The sequence below is a fragment of the Bombina bombina genome, chromosome 6 (genome assembly GCF_027579735.1).
Source record: "Bombina bombina isolate aBomBom1 chromosome 6, aBomBom1.pri, whole genome shotgun sequence".
NCBI lineage: Eukaryota > Metazoa > Chordata > Amphibia > Anura > Bombinatoridae > Bombina > Bombina bombina.
Window position 1 is genome coordinate 464,293,014 of NC_069504.1, and position 14,113 is coordinate 464,307,126.

General features: G+C 33.5%; 1 protein-coding gene across 1 annotated transcript in view; it reads left to right on the top strand.

Annotated features, from left to right (window-relative positions):
* The first annotated feature begins 6,800 nt into the window (after positions 1-6,800).
* Positions 6,801-14,113, top strand: part of COL23A1 (collagen type XXIII alpha 1 chain) — a 267,708-nt gene continuing 260,395 nt past the window's right edge. The window contains exon 1 of the mRNA XM_053717243.1: positions 6,801-6,834. The gene's annotated coding sequence lies outside the window, so the exon portion shown is untranslated. The remainder of the gene's footprint in view (positions 6,835-14,113) is intronic.

A 14,113-nucleotide genomic window follows, 5' to 3' on the forward strand; every position in this document is an offset into this window, starting at 1 on the left:
CTTCTCTGTTTATTAATTTTGAAGTATTAATGCAATATTGAAAGTGCCACAGAAGATTTGTTTTCTTATTAGTTGTCTGCTTTCTAGTTGAAAATGTGATGGTGTTTTTAATGTGTTAAATTAGCTACATGATATTCTCATTTTCAGTTTTATTGCTTTAATGCTGCTGACGTGGCACGGATCAGTTCACTTTTCAGTAAATCTGTAATAATACAGTACCCTTAACTAAAGCAGTCTTTATGCAGTTAAAATGTATGTACCACAGAAAAACCTGTTTAATATCTGGTTAAAAAAAATATATAACTACAAGTCTTTTTTTGTTAGACGATTGTATACTCCAGTGTACATATGTGAACCCTGAACTTACCAAAACTACAGCCTTTGTACAATACAGCTTAATATATCCATTCTTACTTATCTGTATGTATGAGATGCTCATTGCTCAATATTGTAAGACTCCAATTAAAGTAAAGGGACACAACATAGCAATAAGAACTTCTGTTAAAATGACCAAAGATACCGCATAAGTTTTATTTATTTTAAAACAAATTTTAATCAGCTTTATTGATATTAAAAGAAAATATATTATAGATTCTGGAGACGCAGCTCCAATATTGTGTATACAAAAGCCAATTCCATATTTTGAAAGAAAAAAGGAAAAAATTAATACAAAAATCAGCCACAGTGATAAATGTCTAAACGTATATAGTTAAATTGCATCTATAAGGTGTGAAGGATAACATAACAATAACAAATGACTGGAGAGCTCTGCTTCAATAAATAAAAGATACCCCATAAATTGTTTTTTTGCTAAGAAAAAATATGTTGTTATTATTTGCTTTTAGGCTGAGCTTTCCAGCACAATTCAGAACTGTTTAGATTGGGTATGTGCGAAAACATGGTTAAGCTCAAGCTATTAATTTTTATAAAGGAATATCTATTTTACAAAGATATGAAATACATAAGAAAAAAAATGCTTTTGTATCTCTTTAATTGAAAACCACGATGGCCATGTTCGGCAAGCGGCGAGACCCAGTGCCAGTTAAATCCCCTGAGTGATGATGTGGCGCTGGGAAGACGTCACAGTTTTGGGAGCGTTAAGAAAACGCTCCCAAGCCGCGTCATAGTGAGCTGAGATGCTCAGACGCTTGCTTTTCTCACTCCCAGCATTACCAGCAAGCTGGAAGCGCTGGGAGTGATGTCCTCTGAGCATTCAGCGAACGCCCAGCAACTCGCTTGGAAGCTTTCCCCGAACGCACCAAGCGAACACTGGGTTCGCTGGAGGCACTTGTCAAACGCGGCTAATGTTGATATTAGGTGCAATGGACATAAGTAATTTCAGTAAAGAGTATGGAGCCTTCTTACCAAAGCACATAATATTTTACCACACAGAACAGCCTCTCCCTTTAAAAAGCAAAATAGTGCTTGAATAAGATCTGATAGACAAGCTATTTATGTGCAGACTCAATATGATTCATCAGACAAATAGAATATAGCATGGACAGATTACAGCAAGTCTTAGAATAGTACTTAGGTTAAACTATTATTGTCCAGCTACAGGAAATCCTCCTTTACGCCATAAACATATAGCAAACATCACATGGGTCATGTCCACATGTGGTATCCAGATATAGTTTGCGTGTTTGTTGCATCTGAAATTTTTATTTGCAATCTTCTATTATTCTTTTATCTTCCACTTTGCTTCCTCAGTTTTCATAGACTAGTGTCTCCCAACCAATAAATACATGGCAGTTGATTTAAACCCAAATGTTGAAACACTTGAAAGTGATGCAGCATAGCTGTAAAAAGCTGACTAGAAAATATCACCTGAACATCTCTATGTAAAAAAGAAAGATATTTTACCTCAAAATGTACTAAGTATTCAAACCCCATTGCAATGGACTTTAAGCAGCAAATCTGTATGTCAGTCCCGGGACAGGCAAGGGAGTGAGCCTCGTGCACACTCATGTTATTTCCCTATTCAGTTTAAGGAAGTTTACTATGAAATCTCATGAGAGTTAAGTCAAATCTCATGAGATCACAGTAAAAGAGTTCATGACCTCAGCACTGTTGATGCTGATTGGCTGCAGTTCATTTTTTCATTTTTATATATTTTTTTACCTGCAGCTGGACAGCAGCTGAAGTATAACTTTTTACACAGCACTTACTCTGCTGAGCTGAGGAGATTGTGAGGTAAAATATCTTCCTTTTTTTTTACATAGAGATGTTCAGGTGATATTCTCCTGTCAGCTTTTTACAGTTATACTGCATCACTTTCAAGTGATTTAGCATATGAGTATTATGTCCCTTTAATCAATAAGAGAGGTTGATTACAATAGTTATACCCACAAAACAATTCACTTTCATCATGTGTTTATATAAAAGTAATAAAATATGGATTTTATTTGACAATGGTATGGATGGGAAACCATGTTTTAAAATGTACCCATAACTCCACAATAATTTCAGAGTTGATTAATAAATGCTAAGTCAAGCCAGCATAGCGAAGAGCATACACTACTCTTTCTAAAAAAACAACAACAATAAAATCAACCTACATTTCTACTAAAAAAAAAACATTAAAATTGATAAAAAAAATAATAATATGGTTTGCATGTCTTATCTAACCAAATTGCACTTTCATTTAGAGCTACATTCTCACAAAAATGACATTTCCACTGATGGTATATTGGTAACATATATATCTATACATATATATATATATATATATATACACACACACACACACACATACATATATATACTGTATATGTATATATATATATATATATATATATATATATATATATATATATATATATATATATATATATATATATATGTATGTGTGTATAAACATTTGTGTACACGTTTTTTTCATGTTTTCAACTACTTAACTGCAAAGGGCTCCAATGCACTTATATATATGTCTATATACTGTATATGTACATATGTAATTATGTGTTTATATGTGTGTCTGTAAATACACATATACACATATAAATACATATGTACACATAAATATATATATATATATATATATATATACATACAAATTTAGACATGTATATGTAAGTATCTATGTTAAAGCCCTTTGCTTGCCTTAATTTTCTTACATCCAAAACCTCATATATTTGAGCCCTTATAACTTTTTTGTGTAAGTGTACTTTTACATGTATGTTTGATATATTTTGTGACACTTTTTTTGTTTGTTTTTTCGAAACAGTTAACCATAGCTCTGAGGATGCGCTAACCCGACAAGCGCTAACTTCACTTGCGCTCAAGCAACCATGTTTACTTTAAACTTGTAATATGAGCGCTATTTAACTTGCACGAAAACAAATGAAAAATCCCGATATCGCTCGCGTGTAAACGTTCCACTCATTTTCTGGCCCTTAGTATGAAAAACATTATATATTAAAAGACAGCAGTAATTGTTGATCTTCTAAAGTTGTTAATAAACTTTAATATTTGATAAAAGAGAACATTATTGAATGTTTATACTTTGCTTTACTTTGAAGCAAATGTAATAATTGAGTTACAACTCAACGGCCAAACTCTTTGGGTTAGATTACAAGTGGAGCACTATTGTTAGCACGGGTTATGATAACCAATATCTCGCCCACGCTAACTTGTGCGCGTTTTAGACATTCAAAGTAAACACATTTAGCTTGTGTCAGGTTTGTGCAACCAAAGACCAAAGTGTAAAGTGTAAGAATTAAAATAAAATATGCACCAAACACAATATAAATATATAGAAATTAAGGGTTACACTCATATATACACTATCATGTTTACGATGTCAGTATATTTCTTTCATTATATAATATTTGGTCATTCATATTTTATAGCTGTTTTAACTTGGCACATTTTCACATTTTTGCTTAAATAAAAATGTTGCTTTCTCATAATATTTTAATTTTGATTAATTTATTTAACTTTTATTTTACTGCTGTATTTTCAATCTGCAAAACAGTACTTATTTAACTCGGCTTATATATTTCTGAGTTAATTATCAGTATTTAGAATATTTGAATATTGTTAAAAGAAACATAAAATGTACTTTTTCAAGCTAAATTACTTCATTAAACTGAATTTAAACTTGAGCATAGTCGCACAAGTCATAGGAATTAATTTAAAAAATGAATGATACTTTCATTCATCAAATGTGAAGGATATACTTATCTTCTGAGATTTTCACCGCAGCGTTCCTCTGCCCGCCATATTCGATCAATTGATTGACAGATGACTCAATCCACTAATCATTGCCCCCCCCCCCCGCCCCCCCTCCCCGGGCGTGACATTTGTGCAAAGGTGCTGAACGCTGAACAGGGATACAGCGATTAGTGGATTGCAGATGAGTCATCTGTCAATCAATTAACGAATATGGCGGGCGGAGGAACGGTGCTTATCTTTCTAACATTACAAGGTGAAAATCTCAGAAGATAAGTATCCTACACATTTGATGAATGAAAGTCTCATTAATTTTTTTTATTTTTTCCTATGACTTGAGTGACTATGCTCAAGTTTACATTCACTTTAATGACAGCAGCTTTATAACAGCTAAATACTTAAAACCTTTTGGCATCTGGCACACACACATTGTTTTATGGCCCTCAGCAGAAAACTAGCACAAATGCAAAATACCCCTTAATATTATTACATTTATAAAATGTTATTTATTGTTGTTTATTTTTACTTTATGTGAGTTGTAAAATACAAATATTATAATAATTAATTATAAATGATCTACTGCTCAAAATTACCATAGAAAAGCACGCAAGATAATTAGTTTTACATTTATCTCGAGTTGACGCATATGCCTTTAAAAAATATGCAACCACTGGCTTTAAAACCAAAGACAGAGAACCCTACCACATAATGTTGCTCTAAGTGATAATACATCGTTATACAACTAATCCACAGTGCAGTAAAATAATTAAAACTGAGTAGCATTTTTGTTAATTAGATCAAATACAAAAGCAATAAAATATAAACCAAAAAGATTGTTTTCCCAACAAAAACCTGCTAAAAAATATGAGCTGCAATAGTTTACATTCATTGAAAAATCTATTGCTTTTCATGTTCAGTTTAATAAAAGGGACAGTCTACATCTTGGTCATCTTAAACTCTTACCTTAGATTAAGCAGCAAACAGCCTTCTGCACCTTTTCTATATCATGCAGCAGGAACAGTATTATTATTATTATTATCGGTTATTTGTAAGCGCCAACAGATTCCGCTGCACTATAAAAAAGTCATTTTAAAATTAATATTGCTTCTGGCCACTTTGAAATGGCTGCCAAGTTCAGCCCACTGATGACATCACAATCTGGGCTGTATATGGCATCTAAACACAAAAGGCTCAATAGTTGAATTCAATAGACTGTCAATGATTTTCAGCAGAGTGCCTAGATACAGCCCAGATTGTGATGTCATCAGTGGGCTGAGCTTGGCAGCCATTTCAAAGTGACCAGAAACAATATTCATGTTTTACTGTTCCTGCTGCATGATAAAGAAAGGGTGAAGGAGGTTATTTGCAGCTTAATTTAAGGTAAGACTTTAAGATGACTAAGGTGTAGACTTTAACACGCATTGGCATAGCGCAACCTCTGGTTAACTGTTGAATAAAAAAGTCACAAAACACATCAAAAATACATTTAAAAGTACAGTTACAATCATAATAATACTAATAAAAATTATTTTAAAAAATTGCATAAAAGGTTATAAGGGCTCAAAGATATGAGGTATCAGGTGCAAAGGGCTTTAACATAGAGATACATACATATACATGTCGAAATATGTACATGTATGGATATATATATATATATGTATGTCTATATATGTATACATATGTATTTATGTATTCATATGTGTATATATTTATTTACAGACATATATATACACATAAACATATAAATACATATGTTTACAAATATATACCTGTATATAATCATGTGTATATATATATATATATATATATATATATATACTGTATATATGTATAGATATAGTACCAAAATACCATCAGATATATGCAGAAAAATGTATTTATGAATAAATATAACATATTCTTCTATGTAAAGAACTTTGGAATGTGAAATATTAATATTTTCATGTCGCGTTAGCGCGCAAGTAGGGTGTAATTGTTTTTTTTTCTTCTGCTCCATTGACTTCTATGGGGAAGTATGTTAATGCAATCACGAATACGAGCGCTACCCCACGCACACAAAAAGCTTAATTCTAGTGGAGTTAACATGCAAGTGGGAGCGATAAATAGCGATCCACTCGTAATCTAGCTCATTATGTGATATTACATGAGGAACTCTTTTTTTGGTACCCAGGGACTAAATGAACCATTTGTTCACTTTTAGGAGGATTTAAAATTAATGGTGCCTCTTCAATTGTGGTTTTGCTTTGTAGCATATTTACTTTGTTTAGTAGATTCCTATATTCATATACTATTGTACCAAAAAAGTAGTTTAAAAAAATTATTATATTATATTAATTATTAAATATTATATTATAATATATTATCATTTATATTATTATAAACCTTATTTCACTTGCAAACATATTCTATAGATGTTATCTTCAGGTTAAAGTCTTTTTATATTTTACTTATCTATTCTCCAGGCTTGCATTGAATTATTCGTTCTCTAAATTAAATGTATTTTTCTTAGTTTTTAATATCTTCTCATTTATTATTATTAATAATAATAATAATAATATAAATATAAAGTTTAAGAACCTATCTTTACTGCACTGCTTACTTTCTATATTTCTTTCCACTATTTAATCACTACAGGGTCAACCAGGACGTGACGGTTATCCGGTAACTTTACTTTAAATTTTCTTTTCTCCTCTGGTTCACTTCTATCAACTTTCCTTTATCTACAGTATCATTAAGTATCTTGATGTTACTACTGCTATTGAGACACAATTTTGGAGATACCCAACTATTATAATATTAAAGACTGATAATTATTTGATGGCCATGGTCATATTAATCAATGTAATGAAAACAAATGGAAAATAATGTGAATTTTCATGATAAAGAATACATTTTCAATATGCAGAATTTTAAGAAATATGTACCTCCAAAATTGTCTGGACCTCTATTAGTGTATTTGGATGTTAATAATTAGAATGTCTTCATTGTTTGGACCCATACTTTGTAGTTTTCTTTAGTCACTAATTTCTAGGAACTCTTGTTTGCAAATGCATTGCGTACTACTAACACGTTTTCAATATTTTGCATCTCTCCAGTAGTTGTTTTGGATTTATATATTGTTATGCAAGGGATTTCCTTTTTACACAAATGAAGGACACAAATTATGCATAGAATGCTGAGTACATTCTGTAAATGTTATAAGCAAAATAGTATATATTAGTGTATTGTTATGAGAAGCAATTTAAAAACATGTGTGTGTGTGGATTGTCATCATCTAGTAGATCCAAAAAACACCTTGCTCAAAAATTCATCTAGTAGATGCATCCTATATCTTGTAGCTAGACAACTGGGTGATAATTATTTGAAGTAAATTGGAAAGTGAGGTGGCGGACAGCAATAATCCCGATCGATCGGGATGATTGACACCCCTGCTATAGGCTGATTGGCCACTGTGCAGGGGGCGGCAATGTACAAGCATTTCACCATTTAGCGATGTTGGGCGGATGTGATTCACCACAGTGAATCATGTCCGCCCGCCGCTTGATAATTCTGCCATATAGACTTGCAGTGTCAATAGTCTTAAAATGACATACTGAATTAGATCATGTCATTTTTACACTATAATGGTCCTTTAATTAAAAAAAAAATGTGCAACTTTGGTATATATTAAAAATCTTCTGCAGGAAAAAAATTATTAGCTTTTATCACAAACATATTTTATCATCAAATTAACAAAATAAACATTTACAAGGGAGCAGTGGCGTAGCGTGGGGGGGGCAACAGGGGCGGTTGCCCCGGGCGCATAATTCTGTGGGGCGCTTCCAGCCTCAACTTAGCAAAGGGAAGAAGGGAGGCTAAAAATTCTGACAGGCCCCCAGCTCTGTTCTGCGACCCGTCAGGAAAGTGGTGATGCCGCGACTAAGGTGTCAGGACCAGACTTACTTATAGCCCTGTTTTTGCCTGATACTAGCAACACGCAAAATGCAGCTTAATTATGGTTCTATTATTACCCAACAAGTAAGTTCCCTTCCAACAAAGGACCCAGAGCCAGAATGCCATGCATTGCCTGGGGCACTTTTTAAGGATCTCTAAGCAGAGGTGGGGGGGAGGAATCCTTAAAAAGTGCAATAAATCTCTTTCAAACCCGTAGCACTGGTGGCAGCATGGCTGGGCTCTGCCTTTCTGTTAACCCCAGTTACCTAGTTAGTGGGATGGTGGGGTGATCAGAGACCATACTTTCATGTTTGACCGGATTCTGATTACAACTTACGCCATCTTGTCCTTGCACAAAAAAAGTATATTTGTGACAGTTGACAAAAATGAGACCTTGTTTCCTGTATTTGATTTTTCCCCTCCATGATCTTCCTATGGCAGAAGTAGATTTAGGGGTTTGTGTGCTGTCTGGCACCAGGATTGTGCTGCTCACCAGGCATTTCACTGTGTTTCTGACTCCTATCAAAGAAGTCCTATGAATTCACCATCTTGAATCTATTTCTTGCTGGACTCCTGAGGTGTGGACTTTTACCGATTTTTAGGGTTTGGGTGCTCATTGCCTTTTTTATTTACATTAAACCCACCCTTACTGCATTTAAAGTAAAAAAAATAACTATAATTTGTGTTAGTAAATAAATTTAACAGCACCCCCCTAAATACCATACACCCTCCCCCCATATATGTATGTAATGCTGGGTTGTCTGTCCCATGCCCCCTTTATATTGATTACTTACAATTGTTATATTTATTAAGGTAGAATATATACCCCACTTTTATATGTCATTGGCACCCAAATGACAGTCTGCCCAGTAGGGACAACCTTATGTAACAGCTGCCAACCTGTGTGTCCCCTTTTCCTCTTTTTAACGACTTACCAAAAACCTATTGCACCACATATACAATATGGGTTGTTGCAATGTGGGGGTGGGTGCACCCTGTGGTCTGCAGTATTTGTACCATGAAGTTTTACAGATCAGGACATGTCACCACCAGATGGGGGTTAAGGGGGGCTTTCCCCCATGTGTAAAACGAGAATAAATCTTAAAATTTAATATTATATATATTTGCCCAGCTCTGGAGAGCTGCAGACAGGGTTTGATCACAGGGGGATAGCACATAATGCTTGCAGGCTTCACCCACTCCCTCTTGTATTGCCAATATATTATTTTCATGGCTTTGTTTGTAAGGCGCTACTGATTAGCAGCTGCTTATGACAAGGGACATATTTTGGGGATATGGGTATCATCAGCAATAACTGTTAGTTATCCAGTAAAGATGGTTAAAGGAGCATTTTGTGGGAGAGGAGACAGTGTCCCTTGCTTTATGTAATCTACCAGGCTTGGGTCTTCGCTTGGTTTGTCCCAAATGTAAGAAGAAGCAGCATATCTAAAATGGGGTTGGGGGGGGCGCAATACTTGCCTTGCCCTGGGCACTGACAACCCACGCTACGCCACTGCAAGGGAGATTGCAATAAACAAAAACAAATATAAGTTTTTAACTGTGGCATTTGATTGTCATAAAAATAATAAATATAGAAATGTTATCTTAAAAAGTTATATAAAAATAATCTCTCATTATAACCTTAATATGAACTGCAAATAAAAGTGGTACCAACAGCTATAAATAGATATCACATATGTTAAAAAACATATTATATATTGGTTACAAAGGGGTGAAAAAAACTAAATTTGGGACAAGATCAACAGGAGAGGACCAGAGCAAATGAAAGACTCCAAGAGATTGTCATTGCAACTGTAGTGAATACTTAAGGATACCTGTTCCTCACACATTACTTGACTACTATGCCGATTTCCTTTGGTAACTTTACACCTGTTTCTGGCTTTACCCATTTTGACATTATTATAAAATTAATAATATTGATAAATAATGTGACAACTCATGAAATATGGTTATTAGTTCTGAAGACTTGGAATGTGAATATAATTTTTATGACTTATTATGGAGACACATCCTGCATTGTACAGGTGCTGTAAGACCCCCCTGATGGTTTATATAAACAACCCAGGTACTTTGTCCCTTGAACTAGTAGATGATTACAGATCACATCCCAGCTGAACAGACTGACACCTAAAGTGTTACAAGACCAATCAGTCTGTTGTAGAAAATTCACTCATGAATGATACAATCTGACTTTCGCTAACCATTAGTCTGGGGACAATTCCATATGGTGAAACAGATCCTCTGAGAGATTCTTGTGACTCAACTCCTCCAAGTCAGAAACTTAACTGCAAATGTCTTATGAACTGAGCAAAAGAAGCAGTTTCTAAACTATATATAAACTGGCATTTACACTGAACATTTATTCAGGACAAAGTTTAAGCAGTTGATGTTGTTTGTCTGCTGTCTGTTTGACCATAGTTTTAGGCAGCTCTGAGAATTTTTTTATTTCCCTCTTACAGAAGAAAAAATAAGATTATCATCACATTGATCTTATAATGTATTTGCAATTCATTGTTAAATCGTAACTGCATCAATATAATCACTTTAATCTAATTTAGTGGAACTGCATAAAATGATTTTTGATTAGTCATCATTAAAGTTTCTCATTGCTAAAAAGGAACATGTATTGTTTATTTTTGAAAAACGTTTACCCAGAAATGGTAAGCAATGTAAACATTTGATAATATGTAAATTATTAGTGAGTGAATACAGAAGTATGTTGTTGTATTGGACTGTCTTTAAAGGGACAGTAATACAGCAAGCAATTTAAAACAACTTTCGAATATACTTTTGTTACCTATTTTTTTGTTCTTTTTGTATTCTTTGTTGACCTAGTTAAGCTTAGTCACAGCAATGCACTACTGACAGCAAGCTGCTAATTGGAGGCTGCACATACATGCCTCTTGTCTTTGGCTCTGCATGTCTTTGCTCGGCCTCTGGCCCCCATTTATTAATCTCTGTGCAGACAAGGTTATGATAGACAGAACTATCTGCATGCCTTTGGGCTTCCAGAGCTGCATCGGTTGCCATAGTTTAAGATTGCGCAAGCAACTGCTCATTCAACCCGGCCCCTGCTCTCACACAACCAAGTGCGCAGGAACAGGATATGACAGCTATCCTGGACAAATGAGTACGGATTGTCCGAGGCTGCAGACTCGTTAAGAAGCTCAAATAAGCTCTTCATAAATGGAGGCAATTGTGTTCCGCTAGCTCCCAGTAGTGCAAAGCTGCTTCTTCAAAAAAGAATAACAAGAGATTGAAGCAAATTTGATAACGTAAATATATTAGAATATTGTTTAAAATAAAATGCTCTGTGTCATGAACAAAATATTTTGGGTTTCATTTCTCTTTAAATAAAACTAGGAACAAGAGAGTTATATTTGTGATGGCAGAAAGGAATTAAGTTCTGATATTTTATAACAACGTACAAATAAGAGTCATTGCAGAAGGGATTTAAAATTGGTAAAGGTTTTCATCTGAGTTTCTTATAAACAATGATTTAACTTCAGCAATTGTTTATGGTAATTAACATTGATGCATGATCCACCCAACCAGAGAAGGTTTTATGTCATTTGCAGAAGACGCAGTAGATGTTGGACGTAGTTCAGTGATAAATGGTGTTTTACAATTCAAGGATCATCATTTTATGTAGTGAATTAGTACTCAGAACATCACAATGATGTAAGAATGCATTTGAAACCATGTAGCATATGTTTTGATGACAGATCAGATCAGAACCAATAGGCACTCATGTCTAACCAATTGTTAATATAACTAAAGACCTGAACCTTATTTAATCCTTACCATATCCTGATGCATATCCCAGACATTCCTGAATTAAACTTTAATTATGTAGTAACTATAGCTCTTGTACATGAGCCTAGGGATTACCTTTGGCTATATAGTCAAAAAATCTAAACTGTTTAAGGGTTTTTTCATTAATATTGTGACAAGGAGCATTTGAAATCCTAACCACATCCTCTCCATTCGTGCAAAATCATTATTAGTTGTGTAGTATAACTGTAACCAGCAATAATGTAATATTATAATGACATTTAGGTTTTATATTGGTCATTCAAATGATTTTACAACAATGTGTTATCACTGATTCTGTTGTGCATTTAAAAAATCTTGTGAATTGTGTTATAGCAATGTCATTAAAGGGAAAATAACACAACATAGCTCATCAATTTAGCCCTACACTACAAATACAATTATTTTAAATAATTAAAAAACACATTTTAGGCGCCATTTATCAATACTTCAACATGTTCCCTTTTGGGGTTTTTTTTGTTTTTTTTTTGCACTCAAATCCACATTACAAGTGGCACTGTGTTTAAATTTATCTTAAATATGTTTGTGTAAACTTGGGGTAATTTAGGCTCCTCCTGATGTAGATATTTTACATCATAGATATCTTATAGCAAAAGCAGGCAAAATAGATCATTAATACAGCAATGTTATTAATTGTACCTTTTGGGTTATACATTCAGCGCTAGATTACATGTGTAATGCAAAAATATTAGCTCTGTCGAGTGATTACTCTGCTGAAGTTACATCCAAAAGTGCTCATAATAAAAGTTGATAGTAAAAGGTTAGCGAGCAGGCGAAAAACTCAGCTGAGATAACAATTGGAGGTCAGATAGTGTGGATGCGCAAACTCCCTTTCCCCATAGACTTCTACAGGGTGTACTACAAAAAACTCTTCTGGCTTTTGCTCGCACATTAAACAAAGGTGTGCTAAACATCCTCTGCTATTTCTTCTTTACTGTGGACTTGTAATATCAATTTGTGCGCTAATACTGGCTCGTTCCAGCAATAATAATAGCGCACTCTGCACTATCAATAGCACTCCACTTGTAATTTGAGCCTTAATGAGGAGATTAAATATTGAAGGGACATTAAGCACTTTGAGATAGTAAGATAAAATGATAAATCATATATATATATATATATATATATATATATATATATATATATATATATATATATATATATATATATATATATATAAACACTCTGCAATATACTTTCGTTATTTATTTTGTCCCCTTTTCTTATAATTCCATTCTAAAATTGAGAGCTTTTCAGTTCCTGCTAGAAATGGAAGTGCCGAACACTGTTATATTCCACACAGCCATTGGCTGCACACTCTAGTTACAGTATAGCAGCTCCCATTGTTTTACAGACACTAAAACTTTACACTTATTTTGTAAATATTTAAACAACTAATGGAACTTTAAAAAATACATCTACAGGTTATTCTCAGACTAATCTTTTCTTTGAATGCATCATTCTATCTAGCATTTATTTAGTGTTTAATGTCCCTTTAAGTTTAATGTCCCTAGAAATACATTGTGTGCATTAATTGAAAAACTGATAAATGACAACAATATGAAAAAAAAATATTTCTTAGAAAAATGATTTTAACTGAAAATAGGACTCGTTACACATATTGTCTGCTATAATCAAATGCAGCAGCCTATGCACACTGTTTATCTACACTGGGAGGTCGAAAAGATTTTTAAATGTTTTTTTTAAACTTTTTTTGCATTTGGAAAATAACACATCTGCTTATTTACAGAGCTCATGCAAACTTTATTTCTCTGCTTGTACTTTTCTATTACACGCTGTAATTGGTTTCATATTTCTTGCCATATGCCATTTATGTCTTAAATATTCAGGATTCAGCATCCCTGTTAAATTAGAACGTTATTTTCATGCTATATTAATTGTATTTATTTAATATACCAGACAATAACAAAACCACCATAAACTTTAGCTACATTTTTATTATTCAAACTGAACTACCTATGATATTCATATATTGAATCCTACACTTGTTTATGAAATAACTTGCCCAAGCCCTTTACTATACGGCAGGTGCAGTGATTAATTTACAAAATGTGTAACTATAATACAATGTAAAATTTAGGCTTATAAGACTGATATAATGTTAGCATATTTACTAAATGAGAGACTGAAA